The sequence below is a fragment of the Formica exsecta genome, unplaced genomic scaffold (assembly GCF_003651465.1).
Source record: "Formica exsecta isolate Colony F162 unplaced genomic scaffold, ASM365146v1 scaffold218, whole genome shotgun sequence".
In the NCBI taxonomy this organism is placed as follows: Eukaryota; Metazoa; Arthropoda; class Insecta; order Hymenoptera; family Formicidae; genus Formica; species Formica exsecta.
Window position 1 is genome coordinate 762290 of NW_021849477.1, and position 26044 is coordinate 788333.

At 41.1% G+C, this 26044-nt stretch overlaps 2 protein-coding genes across 5 annotated transcripts in view; one reads left to right on the forward strand and one right to left on the reverse strand.

Annotated features, from left to right (window-relative positions):
* The window catches only part of LOC115235369 (RING finger protein 17-like), a 147449-nt gene that overhangs the window by 21531 nt on the left and 99874 nt on the right, over positions 1-26044 (reverse strand). The gene's annotated exons all lie outside the window — the stretch shown is intronic.
* The window catches only part of LOC115235378, a 58345-nt gene that overhangs the window by 12800 nt on the left and 19501 nt on the right, over positions 1-26044 (forward strand). The window lies entirely within an intron of this gene.

Below are 26044 nucleotides of genomic sequence, written 5' to 3' on the forward strand. Positions count from 1 at the left end.
CCCCCTCGTCTCTCCTTGAACCGAAGAGAACAAGCTTTAATGATCTCGAACGATTGACAGACCTCGCTAATCGGAACGATCCGTTTCGCTGAACCGGATTGCGATATCATCGACCATTAACATGACGAGTTGCACGACAATCTTTTCAGCTATCTATATATACGATCTATATATACGAAGTAAAATTGATAAAACTATATTTTCTTTCGCAAGTAATGTTAACAAGATTTTCCTCTTATTTTTTCGAGATCAAAACCTACATCGCCTCATGTTCTTATTCGCGAAATCACTTTAAGAGGACGACGTGCAAGTCGGAACATCGACGGAGATGTATACATTTATCGTCGCATCGACGTGTCGATCGAAGATCGATAAACGAATTTTGCAGCGCGCGGATCGAAAATTCCCGGAACACAAAACGTCCGCTTCGTGCCTTTCGACGCGGAGCAACCATCCCCTATAAATATATAGAGCCGAATAACGCGGAGCGGCGCCCCGATAAGCAGGCAGGACCACCTCGTGCGTTTGTCGAAATAACGTTAATTCCAGGACCGACTGACCAAGCACGTGCAAACTCTAAGCAAGGTCCGAGAGAATCGGCGTTTTCCTTCGCCGAGAAAGGCAAAGGTGCAAACACACTTCTCTCTGTCTCAATTTACTCCCCCTATTCTCTCCTTCGGTCACGTCACTCCCGTCTGACTCTACGTTGGTATCCTCCTCTTTATTTTTGCGCAATTTTTATTTTTTATTTTCCTGTCGCATAGTTCACGAACTTGAGGATAAGACGAAAGAAAATTTAGTTCTTCTGATATCGAGATTATTAATATTTTACGAATATTCTCGAGTCAATCTCAGATTAATTGCAGGATTAATAATTCAGTTATTTAATCGTCTTTTTCTATTTGTAAAGCCAAGAGTTATTTTGGCTTGAATTAAACGTAGTAGCGCGTTTTGAAACGACGCGGTTAAAATAATATGCGGGATCGTAATGACTTGTAAATTTCAAGCCGCTGAATATTGCATAATATTATCGCCGCTAGATCTTGCTGCATTAATCTGTGATTCTGCCGAATTTAATCTATCATTTTGCGCAGTGAGCCTAGTGCGAGAACCGGTCTTTCAGGTTACTTGCCTTTCCACGGGGCGGGCAAAAATTTTCCGCGTGGCGAATGACGAGCGGATTAAATGTGAGTCATTTTTACATCTACGCAACAAGGAAATACGCGCAAGTCAAAAGCTGGAACGAATTAACGAGATTGCGCAAGGCAAGTCACAAGATTGCTTATTAATGACTTCCGGAATTTCGTTTTTTACTTTAATAGATTCAATAATCACTAAATTAACAATTTTAACACATTTTATTTTTTTATATGTATATATTTTTTAAAGTGATATTTGCGATTATTATAATACAGCGGAATTTTTTTATTACGTTAATGTATTAAACGATGATGCGCAAATCAAGCGAATCTAACATCGAAACCTAAGAGAAAGCGATTTAAATCGCTAAACAATTAATCGGTGTAATAAAATGCCGATGAGCGCACAGTTAGGGAAATCTCATTTCAATAAGATGCGATTTCACACACTTCATACCATAAATGCAGAACGTCGTCAAACCTAGTCAATATCAGCACGTATAGAATGCATCTATATAGCCGGAATATTTCCCGTCGATCGGTTTTTCATTCACTGCCTCGTCTATCGCTGATGAAAAGCCGGTAAAGCATCCGATAAATTTCTTAGCCACGCGAGCCGATATATTTCCTATTAAGTGCCCGCCAGATTTTGTGTTAATTTTTCTCCGTGAATTATATATCGCGCAGAGAACAAGTAATAATATTTCACTTAAAGCTAGAGATATTTCCTTAAAATATTCTCGAGGGTAAAAATCTCGCACGATCAAATTTCGCTCGAGATTTATAATCAAGATTGAATTTCTCTCGATTGTATTAGAAATTGAGATTATTACAAACCGTGCGAGATTGTTACAGCCTCCGATTTTCGCGCGGATGCATATAATAGCGGCGAATTACGTATCCCGATTCGCTGCGAGGAGGATCTCTCTTCGCTGCAGTACTTTCGCACCGGTATCAACGAAAGGCCATAAAGCGAAGCTTTCCATCGACAACTCCGGACGAGCCCAGGGGCGTACGCCTTCGTCTCTCCTTCTCTCGTCTCGAGAATAGTTGCTGTGCCCCTCCTGGACGTACTTCTACGCTCTGGCGCAGGCGTCGTACGTACGCCGAAGGTTTTATAGTATTAACTGAAATTGCAACAGTCCCCGTAAAGAGTAGGAGGCTTTAGTGTTCACGCGCATGTACAGGGTGGCCTGAGAGTCAAGGCACATCGTCCGCATTTCGATGGGAAAATCGATGACTTTCTCCTCGCCGTTAGTCATCGACTTGTCGCGAGCTAGTCGTTATCGCGATAATTCTAGAAATTGTTTCGAGATACAATTATTTTCGCGTGAGATGCTTAAAAAAAAGTCACGAGCAATTTTTTTTTTCATTTATCCAATTGATTGTCCCCTGTAACTTAATCCAGAGTGAAAAAAAAATTTGTATATAATTAAACAAAATTAACTGAAAAACTACTAGATTGTAAAATTGAGAAAGAAATAGCGAACTTTTTATATGTAACTTTACACAATCCTTTTCACAGTATCATGAATTTAATGATGAATTTTTCGCTTAATTTTTCAAATAACAGGAAATTTATATCTTTCCCTGAAAAAGCGAGTATCCTTACAAAATTACAGTCAGTAGACGATGCATCGAACAAGACGTACCGTTTGTTGCCCATAATCGAATAGACGTCATCGATTTTTCGGCTGCAAAGACACGCTTATCTGTTTACACGTATTTCGACTCGGCAATCACCGGTGGCGATTGAATGCGAATGAACCACCCCGAACGTGAATATCCGCGTCGCCAGTCCCCGGGTAGAGCGTCCGGGCTTTTTCCAGTGACGAGAGGGGATCAGGGACGCGACAGTAAAATCGAAATTGTCAGAGCTGCCGCTTTAGTTTTAGAGCCTTGGGTTACTGCCGCCGTTGAATCCCGTCGCTTCCAACCCGCCGACCGGCCCCCATACCTCCACCCTTGGCGCCCTTTTCTTTCTCTCGCGAAAGTAATAAGTATCGTCGGGACGTATAGCTCTCCCCGTCTTTCTCTCTCGCTCTTTTTCACTCGAACTCTTCGGAATTCAATCAGGGAATTTTTACGTTGGATGGAACTCGATCGTGCGAGAATGCTGGATGACTTATTCTCAATCCACGTTGATTTAATTTTTATGCCGGAAGCTGCGACACGGGAGAGAATAAGGGAACTGCAAGGGGCACCCGTGGACCTCTCGAGCACGTTCCTTATAGTGAAGCGAGGGGGGGATTTAAGGCGGGAGGAGGCACGAACCAAGCATCCATCTCTTCCGTGGCAGCGGCACTGTCGTGTCTGTGTAGGGCGTTTACACACTTCCTCAGCCCGACAAATAATTGTTAGAAAACAACATTTGCGGGTCTGAAAAAATATGCGAGGTACAAGTGGCTGAATCGGGAATCGAACCCGAGTCTTTCGCTTTCCGGGCAACTGCTCTTACCACTGAGCTATTCAGACCTCGCACCTTATAACTACATTTTATTAAGACCGTAACGTTTCACGAACGGGAAATTTAAATACGATGTTTAAACTCGCGCGCGGGAAAATCCCGAAGAGCAATCCACTTGATCCTTGCTCGCGTATTTTCGGCAAAACTGAGAATCATATCGCGGTAAGTCTCTCTCAGAGTCTGCCGGTACGATTAAGATAACATTATAATACATCGCGAGTTATCGAGAATAGAATGCCAAGTCTGTTAAACCGTCCGAAATTTCCAAGTTTTCCAGAGAGCAAATTTCACTTCAATCCTCTCGATAATACATCGATAATAAGGGGAATACGAAAGTTTGTGTTAACAGCTAAAAAAAGAGAAAAAGAAGAGAGACTCGTCATCTTTTCTCTAGGGAAATTCAAGCAATTAATTTGCATTGATTACACTGCAGCCGAGAGCGCCGAGCGTTAACGACGCGTATTGGGAACGCTGTCAAAAATTAATATAATTGAACTGCTGTCCCAGCAGGTGTGCAGATGTAGTCCCGCCTCCAAAGTGTTAAATCCGATTATGTCGCGGCGTGGTTAACAAAACTGGAAACCTTTTCGGTATGATTCGGTAAGCCGATTAAAACTTGATGGACGAAAAGTAAACGCGTAATCAAATTTCCCACGACGAATTATTCCGGAAAGCGCGACGATAGATTCGTACTCTTTTGTGTATTCCAGCGAATATAAAAATCCACAGTTTACGCAATACTATTATATCTTCTTGAGAGTCACTGTTAAAACACTAGCATTACGATTAATTTACACGAGATTTTCTGAGGCAGAATCGACTTTCTAATATTTTATTGCGCACAATTTGCCGTTTCCCGTAACGTGTCATTACGAAGAAAATCGACGCTCAAAATTACTATTATTTCTATTCGCGAGAGAGCGCGGATAGAACGCGTCTTTCCTACCAAATACAAATAAATTGTTTCTTCCTCTCTTTTCGCTGCCAAGAGAATGACTTCATTATCCCAGAGTACTCCTACACGCACGAATAAATAATTTTCTCATTGTTGTATCACGTATCGGTCGTCTAATTTTATCGCCGCCGGATTATTTTATAACAGAATAATTCTACAGGAGCGATTACTCGTCATTTTCGCAACATTTTCGAATTAATCCTATTTTTCTGATACGGTCATATTTTTATAATAAATAAAGGATTATTATATCGAAATCCAGAGATGGCAGAGAAGTGCAACGAGCCGACAGCTACGATCCCAGTCCGTCTGTCCGGATCGCGTATCCCGATTGCATAATGTCTGAATGCCTCCAGCAGTCGAGTAGAAAGAAAACGCTCGCGCGACATTGACCTCGTTGCCAAATGATTCGCATTCGGGCCGTCAGCATGTATGTAGATGCTATCGTCGCGGATTTGTTCATTCATACAAGTCGGCGTAAGACTTAAAAGCCACCGTGATACTTGGGCGTTTATGTACATATGTCGATGTTATGCGACATGACGTGATTATTTCGTTCTCGTCAGGGGTATTCGATGAATTCGCGAATATCTATAGCAAGTTTCATTAATATTTCTACCTCGGTTTCTTTCCGAATCTTTTGTACAAGGAAAGATGAGAACGCGGTGTTGGACGTTGAATGCGAGGAATGAATACGGATCTTGGACCTTTTACGAGACCTACAATGTTGAGACATAATGTCACGTGCTCGACCAAAGCTCGACACGGATAACTCGAAGCGCAAACGGCTAGACGTAAACGAGTGAGCTAGTTATTTCGCAACGCGTGACTCTCGCGCAAAGACGACTTTTCGAGTGCACTTGAAATTTGCCGAGATGAAAATCCATCCTCGGTTCTCTCCTCGGCGATTGAGCGGAGTACGAATTTTTTTTTTTTCTTTTTACGAGAACGCGCACCGAGCGTGTTACACGCCACATTATACGCTCCTTTGACTCTCCTCGACATTATGAGAGCGCGATATCGTTCATCAGCCTCGAACTTTCACTTCTGCATGCGCGACCGACGCGACGATACGTTCGTACGTACACGAGGAGGAGGCCCCCTTTGCCGGCGTTTGCCTTTTCGCATCGCTCCGAGATCTCGTTTCACCGAGAGAAGAAACGCGGCCGCCAATTATACCTGATGTTACGCGCCGCGCCGTTTCATTTCGAGAACGATCGACTTAATCGACAATTCGCAGCTTGATTTCTTTTTTCACTCATTATTCATCTAGCTACAAGAGAGAACCAAAATTAATTTATCTGTTATGTAAGTGGATATATAGATTGACAGTTTTTATGTCATATATATTTTTTTCTTTTTGTAATATACTATTTTTTTAAATCTTTATATGTATATATGTCATATATATTTTTTTCTTCTTGTAATATACTATTTTTTTTTTAAATTATAAAGTATAATTGAAAATTATTTCGTGAGACGGATTAAATGCACATTTATAATGCGAATGCGCATACATTCTAGTATATAGAAATTAAAATCGAATGATTATTTACTTATTAAGAAGCGAAATAGTTGAGAACGAGCCTTCGTACAGGATCTTTTAGACGGGATTTCAACAAAGAATCGAATGCGATCTTTTGAGTAAACACTTTTTCTATTATTATCCTATGTCATTCGCGCTAGCGTTTCAAGAAACTTCGTGGCACGCGGAGCACGTTTTCACGCAGCTCCATTTTCCACGCGGGATCGCAAAGCGTAAACTCGTAAAACAAATGGCGAATAGCTAAATTGCAAAAGTAGTAACGCGGAGGAGATGGGAAGCTGACGACAAAAGATAAATTGAGAATAGGAAACGCGACTATACAATATAATAACAACGCGGCGCCACTTGAGACACTTCGTTATTAGTGTTACCGTATTATGACGTTAACAAATTCGACGTGTCTTTTCGTCTAACTTGTCAGATTCACAAGCATGCTGAATGTCTATCTTGCGTCACGTCTTATTACGAAAGATCTGTTACTTTTGAATATCGCAGAGAATCGATGAAATAGTAGAAAATTATAGTCACGGTAGTCAATGAACAGTCACCATTATTAAACATATGGAAAAGTCAGCAATCTAATAGAATAATATTAAAATGTGATAAAATGGATGATATTATATAATAAAATAATATAATAGGACGACGCACACGCAGCGCGATGGTTACTCAATCCGTACACGTAGGATATTGTGTCGAACAGATCGCAACCTGAATAGTTCCACGAGCTTCTCTGAAACCGTAGCGATTCACTTACCATTTCCATTTGTCACACAGCGAAGCTTTAACGTCCCATTTTAAACATCACCCGCCCAGAAGGAAACCGATCGTCTGTCGAGATCAGTTTGGTTTCTCCCCTTGTTTCCATTATTGTCTACCCCTCGAATAAAAGGTCGTGTTCGCGCGGGAATAGCTGTATGCCAAACAAATACGAGGGAGACGTCGACGACATCGGCGTCCAACGTCGTCGTCGTCGTCGTCGTCGTCATCGTCCTCCCCCTCGAGGATGCCGCGAGACGTCAGCAATGAACATTTCTCTTCTCGCAGGCACGGCTTGTGCCTGTAACCTGTTGCTCTGTTCTTGAATTTGTCTACGTTAAGCTTCTCATCGGAGCGATGTATACACGCATATATGAGTTCGTTACTAATTCATTTCCGAGGATTCGAACATCGCCGGGAATCCGATTAGCACCGCAGCCACGACCGCGCCACCCTTAAGCCCAACTTCCCTCATCTTCTCTCTCTTTGCTTTATTGCCCCCTCGCTCTCTCTCTCTCTCTCTCTGCGGCTTCGTCTTTTCGTATACTCGATACGGCGCAAAGACCGAAGATCGGAACAATACGAGAGAACCGCAGAACAAAGTTTCGGAATTTCGTTCGCGTAAACTCGCGGCATCCGCGAAGAAGATTGAGAATTGCCGCTGCATGATCCGATTAACATCACAATTCGATCGTTTCTCGTTTCTCTCCCCCTCTTTTTCTTCTCCTTATCGATTCTCTCATAGAATCGCCTTAACTCGTTTATTCCATAATTATCCCATAATTACGAGCGTGATATAAAGATGCAAAAAAATTTAAAGAAGAAATATTCTCGCAAGAGGATTACGGAAACACCACGATTAATCTATTCGGCGAAATATTTGCGAAACGTTAAAGACGTACATTTCGTCGTAGTTTCGAAAGCGGGGTGTGGCTTAAATTGCAAACAGGATCAATTTGCGAGATTTCAGTATGCAAAGGAGATCCTAACTTTAATAACACGCCGGCTTCGATGTGTGTGTGCGTGTGTGCGTGTATGCGCGCGGACGCTATAAAAGAATTGTTTCGTTATAAAAAAATTTCTGCCAAGATCGTGTCTCGCGCATTTTTCGCTAGTCTCAGCCTTTTTGGGATATTAGTAGATGCGCGTCGCGAAATTTCATCGACAATAAAGTCGGAACTGCGCAAGAAGTCGCCGGATAGCATTGTGAAACGCGTTGCCGTGTCAAGCAAGAATTTCGATGCGCGCCGACTCTCTCTCTTCGCGCGAGCAACACGCTTCGCGAACGTGGTCGAGCGAGTCACGCTTCTTGTCGCCTTCGAGGAAGAGGACGACGGTGCGGGAGAGATGCCGGAAAGCCAAAGAATTACGAGCCGAACCGCCTCGTCCGCAGGTGTACGTTTCGATCAAGGCTCCCAGATTTATGTCCTCTAACAGTGATTATAAAGATTTCCGGCTTTAGTGCGAGAGACAAACTCTCTCTTCTTTGACAGGAAAAACGACTAGATAAATTATAAAATATTTCGACGTTTCAATAAATTTTTTACATCTTAAAATAATTAATGCAAAATTTATTTATATATTATATCGTCGTCGTATAAGTATGTGGATATATAAAATATCTAATTAAGTATATATAACACTCAAAATATTTAAATAGAAATTGCTAGCCATTTACATTTTGTAGGAAAACCGCAGTCTTATCTCAAAGCGAAATAAACGTAGCAAGTAATAATCGGTTAAATAATGCATAAATGCATTCTAATAAATAGAAGAACTTCTTGTTACTAGTTTTGTACTTGAATCCCCCATAAATCACCTACGTGATAGCTCCTGTTCCGGTGGGAGAGATGATGCGTACAGTTTGGCCAGTACTTCCGACTAAAAACTCTCTGCAATTTATCACACGGCAAAATAATTAATCGCTCCTCATTCCCGCCAGACAATACGAAATCTTATCGCCGTCGTGATTATAACCAATTTACGTCCATCGTAACGTAAATCAAGGAAAACAGAAGGATAAGATGTATCGAAATTCTCTAAAAAAATATTTAAACTTTTACACTTCACTGTTTTAATAAATAAAAGATCGTAAGTCAATATAAATTTCGACGCGAAAAAGATGTTAAAATCTAAGATTTTGGAAGCACATTTCTGACACTTCGCCCATTGCAACGTAAAAAGATCCAGGATAACTCCTCGGCGTTTATATTACTGTTCACGCTGTTATCAATACAATCGCTAAAATTTCAAGCACGGCCGCGGAGATAAGCATCTGCGATAAGCTATCGCGAATCGACACCTTTATTGCAAACAGACGGCAGTTATATGGCTCACGTTGTCGCCTCCAGATCCACCAGACGAGCAGTCTCGAGCGGGGAATGTCCGGCAATGGTCATCCGTATCCACTGTACGGCGCCGTTGCAGTTGCATGCACATCGTTCCACGCTGCCGTGCAATGACTCCGAAGTCTCCTTTTTTAGCCCGAAGAGTCATTAAAGACCAACTACGTGTTCGGGTGGTAAGAAAGGGGAAAGAAGGGCGTACACCGAGAGATCTTATATCATCTCGTGATTTTTACGGCTTCCACAAACTTACGTCGTTTCCTTCGTGGCTGCAAGGGGATTAGTAGAAAAGCTCGCGGTCGGACCGGCGTCGATTGTGTGTACAACGGGTGTCCGAAAAATGTTCCGGAAAGAATGAAACGTCGCCATGACAAAGCGGCCGCGAGAACTTTGGTCGTTTTCGAAACAGCGGTGATTGATCTTCGGTGATCCATCCTCCAAAAGCATTATGCTTCTGGAAACTCGAGAAACAGTATTTTGCTCGAGATACATCTCTCTTGCGTATAATTATCGAACGAGAAAAAGAAATTACGTGTGTTTCATGCAATTATCTTAAAGTGACATTTGAAAGAGATATCCGCCTTAAATGAATTTCTGCGCGATCATGTTATCTCGATATCGCAGTTTGAAATTTATTAAACGTTCCTTACAAATTTGTGTCTCTCGACGTAACTTGTTTTCATCAGCGTCGGTAAATTGTTATCCGATCGCCGGGCATTCGCGAAATTATCCGCTTCTCGGTCGGGATAATTGACACGGCTATCAAACAATAACGCGATTGTCCGAATAATTATCCTCCCATCACTATCCGTTGCTGTGCGTGACTGCCATCGATTAATCGATAACTCGAGCGCGATCATCTTTCGCCTCTTCGCGACTTGTTAAAACGCTACGTGTAAAAAGAATCCGACAAGACAGACGTATCAAAATTCGCCGTAATTGTGCTAGGTTCGTCGTAATTGTGCTCGGACTAACACTCCGCGCGCGTCTGGATAATTCGTATCTGATTCACCAGTTTGCCCAGCTATTTACATAATACCCGCTAAATTCGAGCGGATAGCCCGCTGGGCTACTGCGGAACCTCTAATTGGCGGTGTAAGCGAAAGTACTTAATACAGTCCAAGTACACGAGGCCATTACCCTCGTTAACATTCATCGCTTCTGAACTGACCGCGCAGTTAAATCCCATATAAACGTCTAACATAATACGCATAACGATTATGATCCGTGGAAAACTACCATATATACCGTATATTTATTCGCGCAACATTTGTAAAATAAAAGATTAGAAAACACATATCCAGAAGCGTACACTTTTTCGAACATCTTAATCCCCTTCACATAAATTATATATCACGAATCGATTGCGTCGGAGATTGAAGATTATCTAGATTTTTTATCCTACGGGGTAGAAAGCGGGGGGAAATAGCCGGCATCAGAATTTCGCTCGAGGCCAGCTGCGCCCGATCATTTGGAACGCCGTATATAACGCGATTTGGCAAACGACACACGTGTCTGGCGTCGTCCTCGCCCGCGCGAAGGTTTTTCTTTGTTATGCATATATGGCGTAATAAGCACGCGCCCGGCTAGCAGCTCGAGTTGCATTATGCACGCGTCGCGTGAAAATAAAGAGGGAGGAGGGGGAGAAAAAAAAAGACACCGCGACGGCCTGCAACCAAATGAAGTCGCGACCTGGGCGCGACCGGGTTTTCTCTCTCTCTCTCCCTTGGCCCTTTTTCCTCGTCCGCATCCCAATTGCCATGCCACGTAGGTTCTCTCCGTGCTCGGTTTCCGCACACCCCATTTCGCTTACGTCGCGACTCTTTCACCCGGCGATTCTCGGAACTCTCATACGCGACAGAGAAAACTCTTCCAAGTTCCGAGCGAGAAGTCGCACGCCATCGTCAAACGCGCGAGATTTTTCTTCGTTTGCTTTCCTTCGTTTGCTCCACGCGTTGCCTCACGGAATGAATGCGAGGCTAAATGTAAAGAAAAGGGGAAAATAGTTGTGTGCAACGGCAATAGAGGAAATAAAGCCATTGGAATTCTTGCGCGAAAAAAGTCGCGCGCTCTTTAACATTTCCTACGATGTCATTTTATAGATGAAGTATTACACCTTTAATTTTCCGCGTGCGTTTCCACAAAATACGTATTATTATCAACTAATCTGCGTATGAGATTTACGCGTGTGAACGAGTTAACCTTTCATTCCGACAGTTATCTTGATACGAGCAGGTCGTGACGGTAAATGAGAAACGGATACTGCTTAAAGTCCCTTATTACCGCGTAAAGAATGATTAGACGGAAATCTTCGTGAAACGTTTACGGCGAGAGTAATACAGCATCAGGAAGCGCCAGGATAGACGCGAATAAATCACAGGCGTTGAATGTTGACGAAATGAACGATTCGCATGACCGCGCGAGAGGAATCAAATTTGAACATACAAAAGGCAGAGGAGAGGGAGGAGGGGGAGAAAAAAAAAGACACCGCGACGGCCTGCAACCAAATGAAGTCGCGACCTGGACGCGACCGGGTTTTCTCTCTCTCTCCCTTGGCCCTTTTTCCTCGTCCGCATCCCAATTGCCATGCCACGTAGGTTCTCTCCGTGCTCGGTTTCCGCACACCCCATTTCGCTTACGTCGCGACTCTTTCACCCGGCGATTCTCGGAACTCTCATACGCGACAGAGAAAACTCTTCCAAGTTCCGAGCGAGAAGTCGCACGCCATCGTCAAACGCGCGAGATTTTTCTTCGTTTGCTTTCCTTCGTTTGCTCCACGCGTTGCCTCACGGAATGAATGCGAGGCTAAATGTAAAGAAAAGGGGAAAATAGTTGTGTGCAACGGCAATAGAGGAAATAAAGCCATTGGAATTCTTGCGCGAAAAAAGTCGCGCGCTCTTTAACATTTCCTACGATGTCATTTTATAGATGAAGTATTACACCTTTAATTTTCCGCGTGCGTTTCCACAAAATACGTATTATTATCAACTAATCTGCGTATGAGATTTACGCGTGTGAACGAGTTAACCTTTCATTCCGACAGTTATCTTGATACGAGCAGGTCGTGACGGTAAATGAGAAACGGATACTGCTTAAAGTCCCTTATTACCGCGTAAAGAATGATTAGACGGAAATCTTCGTGAAACGTTTACGGCGAGAGTAATACAGCATCAGGAAGCGCCAGGATAGACGCGAATAAATCACAGGCGTTGAATGTTGACGAAATGAACGATTCGCATGACCGCGCGAGAGGAATCAAATTTGAACATACAAAAGGCAGAGGAATGTTCATTGAGGAAGAGAGAGTGAGAGACACATTTACAGTCAGCATCCACGGTTGTGTTCTCGCGTTGCAACGTTACTGAGATCTTTCACCGCGCGTCTAACTCCAACATGGATTGTGGATTATGCAACGGCACGTTTACGTAAGGTTTTAGCCGCGAGGTTCTCTGTCAATAAACCGGCTCATCTGTCTTTCACGTGTGTACTTAAACGCAGATTTGTTGAGAGAATACTTTGGAAGAGGTTTGGACACGTTTCGAACATGTGTCCGAAGAATTCCATTTACGGATTCGCGAATCTCTCGCGACAAATTTTAAGCGACAAATAAACAGCTATTTTTCCTAGCAAAAAAAAAAAACGCTGTTTTAAAATGATGCAAGTCAAATATTGTTAATTTTTAATTAATATTTCCTATCAAAAACATTTATCTCATTGTCACCTCAATTTTAAATGACGTAATTGACTCTTTGCAGAATGTTGGTTGAGCGGAGTTTCCTCCGTTAAAGGTAACACATGCTGACAATGAGAATCTTCCGGTGGATAAGACTAAGTAGTGAGAAACTATCTCCCGTACTGCCAGGGGCTCTATTTCCCTCGTGCCATTTAGCCTCTAAAATAGCGGTTAACATGCTATTTAGAGCGACTGTTGGAGAAATGGGTTTATTACGCATTCTTGATCGAGGAGAATGCTAGTTTACGCATCCTTAGAAAATCGTGAATAATGAGGCACACAAAATTACACAAAGAATTATTCTATAACAAAATTCTAAAACTTTTTCATCTTGATAACGTTTGCTCGTTGCTATTTCATTCTAATCGATATTTTTTTTTTTTTTTTTCGAAGGTCGACCACTTTCTAAAAAATTCATATAGAATTATTATATATTCCATAGAATCTTAAAAAATTTGATATGAAAAATATCGTAGGATAAAGCAAGACGTTGCATAAATTTGACTCCTTATTTTTTTTTTTTTCCCCCCATAAAATGATACGCTGGTTTCACACGCATGAGTTCAATATAATTTTCTTTCTGATACAAAAATATCGTTTCCACACACGAATATATGCATATTGTTGAAATAAATCGGGATGGTCTGCGCATTAAAAAAAAAAAAAAAAAGATGTCTTTGCGAATGAGAGAGAAAGAGAGAGGAAGAGGGTATACTGCGACAAAAGCGAAGAACACAGAGATTTGCATTACATCTCGTTACGCACCGCGTGACGAGCTGCCTTTGAATCCTGCGATACAATCCCATTTCAATGCAATGTTGTTCCATTCTTTTTTTTCCCCCGGGGGAGACGCGCGCGCCTCGCTAATGCGACTCGTGCGCGCACGACATTGCATTCGATGCTTCGCGCGCCGTCTGGACGCATTGTTTCTTTTATGACACTCATTACGTCGTATATGCGTAAACCGCGGTACATCATGTACTTAATAATAGCGAGCCGTAACTTCATTATACAAAATAGCGGCGGCTATAAGGGAACATTCCGCCTATTTATACAGCTTATACGCAATCTTTAGAGATTCATAATTGCTTGAGATAAATACATTTTCTCACTTTTAAGATTATATTTTATTCATATGCACTATATTGTATATAAGTATATTTTAAATCGAGATGAATTTAAATCTATTTATAAATGCTGCGATATTTAAAATACATTAAATAATTTCAAAATTGAGTTTAAATAAATTTCTCAGGTCAATTTTGTGCGAGTGTGAAATGTTAATTTTAATGAGACTTATGAAGAATTCTACGATGAATTAGACTAAATAAAAATACCATTATCACGGAATGTCATGGTACGACGATCGACAAAAGCGGCGCGAAATCTTTTACAGCGACTCCTTCGAGTTTCATTATTCGGCGAGCGAGCCATCGCATTTCTCCATCGCTCGAAAACGGAGGAAGCGTTTCGCTCGCTAAGCGGAGGACGCGTATCCTTTGTCCAGAAACTCATTGTCGTTTCAAGGATACGTGGCGGATTCCGGCGTTTCCCTTGCAGCTACGTCGACAGACGAAAATGTCCTCGCGGATTTCGATTCCGTGGCGACGACGATCTCGATTACTGGTATAGAGGTAGAGAGAGGCGACGATAGCATTGCTTTCTCTCGCCTCTATTAACATCGTCTCTATCGCCCGCGGAAGGAGTAAGTGCATAATTCGGTAGCCGATGTTAGGTCTCATTGTTACTGGATTCGATACGCCCGCAAGCACGCTAGCCGATAGAGCGTGGCGATAGGAACGCGTAAGTAAGGAACATCCGAGCGAGAGAATAATAGTTGAATCATACAACAGGAAGGAAGGAAGTAGAACAAGAAGGAAGGAAGGAAGGAGGGAAGGAAGGAAGGAAGGAAGCAAGCAGGGAAGCAAAGTCGCTTCTCGAGAAGTGGAAATGACATTTGTATGCATTGCGGCTCGTATTACAGTACAAACCCAACTCGATCCAACATCTTCTCTCTCTCTTTCTCTGTGCCTCGAATTCTCACCTCCTATTCCGTGATTACTGTTTTCCTATGCCGTCTCGGTCGCTCCCACAGGGAAATCGTGCTACGACGCGCCGTGTGTTTCCGTTCACGTTCGGACACGCGCAACGCGATTGGGAAAATCGATCTGGCTAGTTTGATGAAAATTATGCGAAATCGCTAATTTACGCGCGCGAGTCTTCTTTCGCGAAAATTCGGGATCGAGGAATTCACAAATATTGTATGTTCCTTTTGCAATTCACACTTCCCTTTTTTACTTAATAAATATCTGTCGTCGAGATTAAAACACATTACCATGTTTTCACCCTCTGCAGTTATTAAAATTATATAGCTAAAGCAAATTTCAGGTATAAATCTCGTACAAATATCGAACGAGAATACATTCAGTGTTTTAGAACGCAAGTTCGTACAAGTTCGCGACATGGATATATATATACACGAGAAGTAGATAATATTTCGGTTCGGTATTTTGTCGTATGTATAAAAATGGCATTGAAGTATCGCGTCTAATACATCATTCGCCTCTCTTTCCCTGCCACCTGTTCTCTCATACTTTCTCCGTTTTTCATGTCGCGAACTCTTGTCGAAGTCTCAAAAAGTACGCGATGGCGCCAAGGGAGACGCACGAGAGGAGTGTTTGATCCTTAAACTCCTCTCTGAGGCGCGCAAGAAGGAAACCGTCGGGACGAATAAGTATTCTGTATTCACGCGAGCTTACGCGAAGCGTTCTCCTCAAGCTCCGGACGAGTTCTTGATCCAGAGATTCTATGGAAACTCGGAAATGTGACGGTAGAATAGAATAAAGTGAATATAATCCTCAAATAAAGAGATATATAATGCTTCGCATAAATTAGCGCTTTATAAAAATTAATTGTAGAAGCTATTTCGATGTGTGAAAGAGAGAACGAAAGATCGTTTTTCCAGAAAAACATTAAACTGTAATTAACTGCGGTGAAAAATATAAATAATAATAAATAATATAAATAATATAAAAAATAAAAAAAGAAACTCGAATGTTTCATTAAATTGAGATGACAAGAAATAAAATAAAATGATGCATATTAATTAAAAAATATATACTTTCTCAGTGTGCTATTTAAGTTTGGTAATGGATAAGTAAGTAGCTGTTTATTCCCGCTAGCCAGTCGCGATTTCACGGGAGAAAATGACGCTGCGTAATAAGTGAATCGATTATTTTTTACGAGAGTATGAAAAGGAATATCACGAGTTACCGAAAAAAAAAAACACTTTGCATCGTTGTGCTATCGGTTGCATTACCAAAACGCGGACTCATTACCGGAACACCATCTATCACGCACGGACCGGCAACGAGTATTCATTCCGGGTGATTATCCGGGGGATAAATCTTCGTTGCCTCGTTTTCCGCGACGCTCAAGGTAGCCAAGACGCCCCGAACGTTAGGCGCCGCGTTCCTTTTCTTTTCTTTTCGGCGGTCGTTTCGCTTCTGCCGCGTATATGCAAGGCATACTTTAAAGATTTTTTGACTGTACAATAATAGCAAAAAACAGTCAAAATTAAAAAAAATATATATATCTTATGTTTATACTGTTTGAAAAATCAAATAAATAAATCCGGATTATAAAAAGAATTAAAGTATCACAAAATAATATAGTTTTTAACGTCTTCGTAAAAGAAAATAGTTGTAATTAATATTCTTCCTAATTTATGACAAAAACTTTTGATCGTGGATACCCCCTGAAATCAATTGCAAGAAACAAAAAAAAAACGAATAATTTGCGGAAAGAGAGAGAGAGAGAGACAAATAATATTTTCCTACAATTTGTAATAAATAACTTTTAAACGAGTAAGTGCATCAAAAGAAAATTGTAATTAATATTTTTTCTAATTTATGACAAAAACTTTTGATCGTGGATACCCCCTGAAATCAACTGCAAGAAACAAAAAAAAAACGAATAATTTGCGGAAAGAGAGAGAGAGAGAGACAAATAATATTTTCCTACAATTTGTAATAAATAACTTTTAAACGAGTAAGTGGATCTAAATCAAGTTTTGCACAAATATTTATTAGAGTTTTCTTAATACATGTGAAAATTTTTATTTCGTTGGCAATGTTTTTTTTCTTGTCAAATTTGTCAATAAGTGCTACAATATGCGATTTTCTATAAGAATCAATAGTAACTTTAAACTTAAATAATTTCCAAATCGTTAAGACAATTGTGTTTAGGTTTTGCATAGATATTCAGAAGAAATAGTAAAACAGTTTACGAAATTTTCATGCTTTTGTCAATGTTTTGATATATGACACGTACATCCTTAAAAAGATGACGTAGCTCGGAATTGATGGCCTGATCGCACTTTGCCGAGTCACCGACAATCGTTAGATGAGTCGCCACCCGCGAAAATTCGCGAGAGGTCAAGAGATCGGGTTATTCGAGAACTCTCCTGAAGCTTCGAATTTTCTATTCCTGCAATCGTTAGTCTACCGCGCGAATAAATTATCTATCCGTTTGACTGTCGCGATTAAAGTGAAAAGTCACGCAACATCGTCGATACGCAATCCGCGTAAACGTAAACTCACGCAATCGCCGCTCAAGCAACGAGCACGTGAAAAGATTGACGATGTTAATAGTAATCGATGTTTCGGAATATCGAGAGGATAAACCAAACTCGGAGCTATGCATTTATAAAATAATTTAGAATCAGAATTTTATATAACAGAATTTTATATAAAACAAAGATTTTTCAAGAAGAGCGGGTGAACCAGAATTAAATTAAATTTTAGAATCTTTGAGAATATTTGCCATGTCATGTCTATGTATTTATAAAAAGAGTTCGTCAATTTAAATAATTATTTTAATAAACAATATGGGTATTAAACTTGCTAAAATAAAGTTAACAAAATTGTAATTAATAATAAAAGAACTCAAAAGCAACATAAATTTTAAGTAAAATAATTTCTCGTTTTCCGACTAACCGAACTTTTTTATTATGTGTGGCTGCTAAACATAAAAATATTTAGAATAAAATATTTAGAGAGAAAGGCATTTTATATGAAAGTATGAGTGAAGCTGCAAGTTCTCGACATCTATCTCCTTTTTCGCTCAAAAATATTCAAAGTTTGCATCAAAAGCTTAAATTTGCTTCTTCACCATTTGGACGAACCTGCTGCCGTTTTTATAACAGAGTCATAATAAATATAAGAAATTCGTAGCACGTCCGGTTATGGCGTGACGCTGGAGAGGATGCCATGCCTAAGCGTTCATGTTTTTAACGATGCCATTCGCGACGAATCGAACGGCGATACTCTTGCGAAACGGAACGATTAATGTCTACAGAATTCACTTGGATAACGCTCGTCATTAGAAAATGGTTCCCGTCACTGTCGGTGAACGCTCCGAATGCGTAATCTTCTTTATATAATGTGTAGAAATTTTGCTGATGTATTCTAATCAGACGAAATAAATAAATAAATTCTAATGTTTCTCTATCGTAAGAGATTTAGATCGGCCTTTTTATACTCCTGAACTTTGCGGCCACATAATATAAATAAGAATACGAACCCGCAAATTTACAAAAAAGCATTTGTCGATTATATTCGATCCGATAAATCTATCGACGGCGAATCTGCAACACATTGTTTTTTAAATTTTGATTCTCAAACACTCGCGAGTATCGATCGGTTCCGCGACTCGCTGAAAATTTGCTTAACAATAAGATCGCGTTAATATGTCTTGTAAGCGATGGAAAATAGGTCGGACGCACAGAGAAATCGCTAAAAAGAGGAGAGGAGGTTTATTGGCGCCGCGTCGCTTTGTGCGAAACCGCTCATATTCGCCTATACATGTATGTGTGTGGCTTTGTCCGAGATGACTCGTCACTGTCAATGTAAATCACGCTCCGATGCTGGGGTACTCCTCATTTCGTTTATTTTCGCTCGCGGTGTTTTCCGTCCCAGACATTCCGCTCGCGCGCATGCATACGGTGGGCGTGTTTTTGCGTCTCTCTCTGTCTCTGTTTTTTACAAATTCGGCCTTATTGATTTCTACATCAAACGGCTTATTCTCTCTTTTTATCATTTCTCGTTCCGCTCGCACGCGCTCCTCCCCTGTCCGACTGTATGCACTCGCACAGAGTCGTTGCATCTCCATGGAAACCGCAAATTAAGCGTGCGGCGTAGAGTAACGGCAGGTAAATCGGTCCAAAGGGTGAATCGGATTTTAAATTAAAAGCTCGCACGCTGGCTAACTTCTGCCGGCTTCGACTTAACCTACCGTGTGCACGCCGAAAAAGCTAGTCTCTCTCTTTCTCTTTCCCCCTCTCGTCTCTTATCTGTCATGTTTGTGGCGCCGTGTTGTCTCGATTCACTTTCAATTATTATATGATTGCATCCTGTTAGAGGAAAATGCCTCTAGTAATCTTGCCAAGAACCTCGCGGCACAAGGAAATATCAACGAGATCCGGAAAAAAAGGTATAAAGGCGATTTACGGGAATAAATACTATTCGCTCGACAGCCCCGAGCAGACTGATTGATTTGTTATGAGCTCTCGACTTATCAGTATATCAACAAACTGTAGACTGATGTATCGAGGCTACATGAATTAAACAAAAACAATAATATACTATAAATACAGACATAAATATTGTCGTTATACATTCCGATACTCAGAGACTCGTCTAAAATAATATAGACTAATATAAAATAAAGATTTAAATTTTACTTTGGATATCTTGTGTAATACGAAGCTTGATTTTTTATCAAGATTTATTGCTCGTTTCGCAATATCGTTTAGAGATACCATTAAGTGCAAATGTAATCCCGGACTATCTCTCGGCTTCTGAGTGACAGAAAAATGAAACGGTAATTACAAGTTCATCTCTGAAGTTAATGACAAAAATTATGCGCAAATTTATAAGGAATGAGTTTCTTCATCCGGATTTTTTTTCGTCGTGTAATTAAAATAAAGATATGGAAATATAATCATTTTCAAAATTGAAGAAAATGATTTAATAGATTGAAAAAGCTTTACATTTAATTTTTCAACAAAATGCAAGATTTTAAAGAATGATTGATTTATGTACAATCAATTTATCTATTAATCCTGATTATGTTAATTATTATATTAAATATTGATTTATAAAAATAAAATTTAAAAACGACGATATATCATCAAAAAATAATATGATCTCGAGTAAATAAAAAATAATAGAAGATACTGAGGAGCTTTTTCAAAATAGGCAATGTCGTTCTTATTATTCGATGAATGTATTAAATTATTGAAGAAACTGCGTTATAATATCCGCGATTTCCTTATGGAAATTTCACTAATTATGGCGACGCCGAGGAAAACTTTTTCCATGGAGAGTGACGCATCCGTGCTTCTCTGTACGAAGAGTTAGTTCGAAATCGTTGAATTGACGTAACTTTGAAACTTCGCGAGCGGTCTCGTCACAACAGCGCGTCACTCTTTTCTTCATGGAATAATTAATGAAACTTTCGAGGCTTCCCTGCGTCCGACAGGACACCTACACCTTGTCATGTTTAGCCGACATGTACGTTTTTGCCGTCCGCATCGCGTCTACGTGTCGTCCTTCTCGGAAAATCAGAGCGTCGGACGTCGGGATATTTTGGGCATATATGTCGAGTTTGCACGAGGATCGAGATTTGTGTTGGAAGAAACAACCTAATTTCAAAAACGGAGAATATCGCGATCCTGTGTTTATAGTCAAAAATAACAATTAAATAGAAATTTAATTTATTTATCTATTATACATTCGAGACGGAGAGAGAGAGAGGTAATATAAAAATCATTGCAATAATTATCAAAAAATATTATAAAATATTAGTCATTGTATGTGTGTGTGTGTTTGTTACAATATCAATCAGGATTTTCAAAAAAAAAAGTTGTATATTGAAAAAACTTTACATTTAATTTTTCAACAAAATGCAAAATTTTAAAGAATGATTGATTTATGTACAATCAATTTATCTATTAATCCTGATTATGTTAAATATTATGTTAAATATTGATTTATAAAAATAAAATTTAAAAACGACAATGTCTTTCGGTATTGATACGATAAGGATCTCCATATATAGTAAAGAGGATTATGCAGCAATCGCGCGCATGCACGAGACATAAGATGTTATTGCCGCGAGATAATGACCACGATTACACCGGATGCTCTCTCTCTCTCTCTCTTTTGCATTCCCACAAAATTTCTGGGAAAAAAGGTGGTAAACTCTTTTGTCGGTGATTTCGAAAGTGGTTACAACGGCGCATACGAACTACACTCGCTTTACTAAATGCAGCGCGCGCTTCACTTATTCATGTGTCGGCGGGCAATTAATTATACGCCGTATAATATACAGCGGGCGATTAAAAATTGAAATATTGTAATAACTCCTAGAGAGAGAAAGCGCGCAATGAATGTCGACACAAAGCGCGATACATGCCTAGTGCGTTATTCACGATACGCTTGTATGTACATGCAGTTAATGCGGTTCGTTCATATTATACTAGCGGCTACCGTGTATTTTAGCGAGATTAATGAGTCCAAAATATGGAAGAGTCATTAATATCAGATCGTTCTCTACGCGCGAACGGCGCCATAGTTAAGCGATTTTTTCCCCTCCCGCTGACGTGTCCATAAATGTCATTACGCATTTAATAATAACGCACTATCATTATGATTTATCATGCGCCATAAGCCGTCAGTTGTTCGCCCCGCGAGCGGAATTACGTAACGTTAAAGTGAAAAAGATCGAAAAGATCCAGTAAGCTATAATTATGATTCAAAGAGCCCGAGAGAGATTCGGCGTTTAACGATAAAGATTCGAAGACTAGAGATCCTAATAATTTAAAAATAAAAAAGATAAAAGCATCCGAAGATCCAGATCGTTCAACGATAATGATCCACGGACGCGAAAATCTCGAAATTCGCAGACTGAAGGATCGAAAGATCTTTCGGCCGTCTTTTGATCGATGTTCTTCCCGTTCTGCGATAAAATGCATTCAACGTATTTGCTATATTCGATGCATAAAAGCCATCCTGCGCTCGCGACCGTCGTCCCGGAAAACTAAATATTATGTTAAATATTGATTTATAAAAATAAAATTTAAAAACGACAATGTCTTTCGGTATTGATACGATAAGGATCTCCATATATAGTAAAGAGGATTATGCAGCAATCGCGCGCATGCACGAGACATAAGATGTTATTGCCGCGAGATAATGACCACGATTACACCGGATGCTCTCTCTCTCTCTCTCTTTTGCATTCCCACAAAATTTCTGGGAAAAAAGGTGGTAAACTCTTTTGTCGGTGATTTCGAAAGTGGTTACAACGGCGCATACGAACTACACTCGCTTTACTAAATGCAGCGCGCGCTTCACTTATTCATGTGTCGGCGGGCAATTAATTATACGCCGTATAATATACAGCGGGCGATTAAAAATTGAAATATTGTAATAACTCCTAGAGAGAGAAAGCGCGCAATGAATGTCGACACAAAGCGCGATACATGCCTAGTGCGTTATTCACGATACGCTTGTATGTACATGCAGTTAATGCGGTTCGTTCATATTATACTAGCGGCTACCGTGTATTTTAGCGAGATTAATGAGTCCAAAATATGGAAGAGTCATTAATATCAGATCGTTCTCTACGCGCGAACGGCGCCATAGTTAAGCGATTTTTTCCCCTCCCGCTGACGTGTCCATAAATGTCATTACGCATTTAATAATAACGCACTATCATTATGATTTATCATGCGCCATAAGCCGTCAGTTGTTCGCCCCGCGAGCGGAATTACGTAACGTTAAAGTGAAAAAGATCGAAAAGATCCAGTAAGCTATAATTATGATTCAAAGAGCCCGAGAGAGATTCGGCGTTTAACGATAAAGATTCGAAGACTAGAGATCCTAATAATTTAAAAATAAAAAAGATAAAAGCATCCGAAGATCCAGATCGTTCAACGATAATGATCCACGGACGCGAAAATCTCGAAATTCGCAGACTGAAGGATCGAAAGATCTTTCGGCCGTCTTTTGATCGATGTTCTTCCCGTTCTGCGATAAAATGCATTCAACGTATTTGCTATATTCGATGCATAAAAGCCATCCTGCGCTCGCGACCGTCGTCCCGGAAAACCTCAGAAAACGCACCGTTTGTGCGGAACCAGGAAGAGGAAGGAATCCTTGGCAGTCGGGCGGTTCGGATCGATTAATTATTTAACGAAGTTCCCCTCCTCCCCCGCCCCCGTACCACTCATCTCCTTCTCCCGCACTTCGCCCACCTTCCTTCATCCACGTCCCGTTGCTCTGCCGGCGTGTTTAGCCCCGAAGCAGCGCCGGTTCGTTCCGTCTATGTTTCCATCCCCTGCACAACCCACCCTCTTTCTGCCTTTCTCCTTCTGCGCGTTCGCTTCCCCGCAAACCTGCCTTCCCCCTCTTCTCTACGCCCGGTCTGAAATTTCATCGTGAACGCGAGAATCGTAACTTCGATCGCACGCAGCACTGCCCTCGGCTGCCGTGCCCCCGGACTCGCGCGGGGTTGGTGTTGGTACAACAGATACCTACGTAATTACTTCCCCTTTGATGAGAAAACTCGCGATGTTACGTACGTGCGTACGCAAACAACGAGGAGCGGCGTGTAAAGAGCAACGCGAGCCGTAATGGAAGAGAAGAAAGACGAGATTAAGGTAGGACAGCAGTGAGAGAACATCTTATGTTCGAAATAATAATTTTATAAAATTCGTCGAAAAAATATATAATGAACAAATAACAAAATACATATTGATAATTATATACAAGAATCATCTTCATGATGATTGATATTCGTAATGACCGAATAACGATATCTCTATGAGAACGTTTCGAGTGTCAAAAGGGTAGCAAAATACTTGAAGAAGTGTGATACTTGCAAGGGCCAAATATACACGCGACGAAACGATAGAGGCGCGGGAAACGCAACGGGCCAGTCAAAGAAGGGAGGCAATAGCGAGTCAGGGATGGGTCGGGGGGCGCGATATAGTAGAGGCGCAGGATGCACACAATTAAATGGCCCGATGGCTGGTGGACGAGGCGAGGGAGCACAAAGGCGGCGCGGATCGTTCTTTGCGCCGTTAAAAGGCCCTCCTTCTAAACGACCATGGCGAAAAAGGTTCTTCTTCCTCGTCGTCGTAAACAACGTGCGGCGATCTCGCTCGCTCGATCTCTCCCCCGCCTCCTCACCCTCTTTCTCGTTCTATTTTCTCTCTTTATCGCCCGGCTGTGCATCGCTAGGGAGAGAAAAGGAGAAAGATAAAAAGGGAGGATGAAGAAATGCCGCTCTCCCGGTTTCTTCTCTCCTCTCCTCTCCCCGATCGCTTCGTGAATTTCTTCGCGTATATATATCGGAGAAACGGCTCCACCTTCTACGGTGTCTCGTTTCCGGGGTGACGTCCTTTAGTAGAGTCGGCGGCAAAGTCGCGGCCCGAAAACGCGATACACGTGAAATCATCTCTCTCGGTCAGATCAAGTTAATACATACGAGATTTCATGGCTGTCCTCTTCCTCCCCTTTTTCCTCCAGGAGATTGGGATCGAGTTCTCTAGCATCGGTATACATACTTTGAGGATATTTAAAGAGAGCCGAAAGGGGGGGGGGAGGGGAAAACGCGCGTCGATAACACGACTATCGGTTAAACGAGCACCTTATACTCTTCCCTTCCTCTATCCTCGGCATCCTTCTCCTCCTCGTATTTCCTTGGCAGGTTACCGCCGTTTACTGTTTACCGTTTTGCGGTATCATATTTACCACGATTTATCCTCGCGATTTATCGCGCTTACGGTTTCAAATCCCTTTCGCGGCCGGAAGTAGCGACTGTGTGTTTTACGATTACGATACTTTCCGGATTTTTTATCTGTACGATTGTAACGTAATGAACAATAAATAAATTCTGCTTTGATTTATCTACAAATATCGCTAATTAATAAGTACACATCGATAATACGAGGTTGAAATGTGAAACAGATTCGCCAACTGCATTTTATGATTACAAATCAAGTTTAATCTATTATGACATTATATAAATATAAATAAATATATATAATATTGAATTATAAAGTCTTCCTTCAAATTGTTCATCTTATGTCGATTACGTTTATATTCCGCTGCATTCGCTTGACCCCTGCCTGTGTTCGGAGTCCCACCGCACATTTCGATGCACGCGCGTGCATAATCGGCGTCACGCGCGGATAAATACGAATTAGCGAGATATCGGTGTTTGTAGTCTCGTGGTCGAAGGCATTCCTTTTTTCTTCCTCGTCCGCGCGAACGATTCGCGATCGGCGCATTTCCAATACATGCGGAGAGAGAAGACGTTCTCGCGGAAGAAGACGATCATATTTTTTCCATTCTTTCTCCCCTGGCCTCCTCCCTTCTTTTTTGCCCCTTACACTCCCTGCGTGTCCCTCCTGTTCCCCCGTTTCTTTCTCTCTCTCTTTCCCTCTCTATACTTACTTTCGCCCGTTGGCAAATTTTCATACGGCAGCGCGATATTAAAGCGCCCGTTTCCCTGGGATATTTGCACGTCACAAAACGCAGAAAATAGTTACGTCACGCGCGACTCTTTTTCCTTCGTGCTGCTTTCTGCTCATTTAATGGAAAACGGAGGCGGACGGATGGATAGACAATATTTATTATACTCCGGAACTCGATCCCCCTTTTGCGAGCGATATAACAATGTAAATACATAGCTGGATGAAGTTACGGACGCGCAATTGTAAAACTAGCTGAAGAAGTAACGATAATATACTTGAAAGGTGAAATATTCTCGATGCCGATATCTGGTAAAGTAATTTCTCTGCCGTCCCCCATCGCACAAATTATCGAACGAAATGAAATATGAATTAACGTTATTACGTCACTCGCGTATTTATAGGATTATGTAGAGACTGCGTATTTTAGAACAATATTCGGCAAACAACGAATAATACGATAAGAAATGACGCGTAAATTTTCACAACCATAACGATTATTTCCCTGCCGTTATGGACGCGTTCCGAAAAAGATGGGAGTGTATTTTATTAAAGC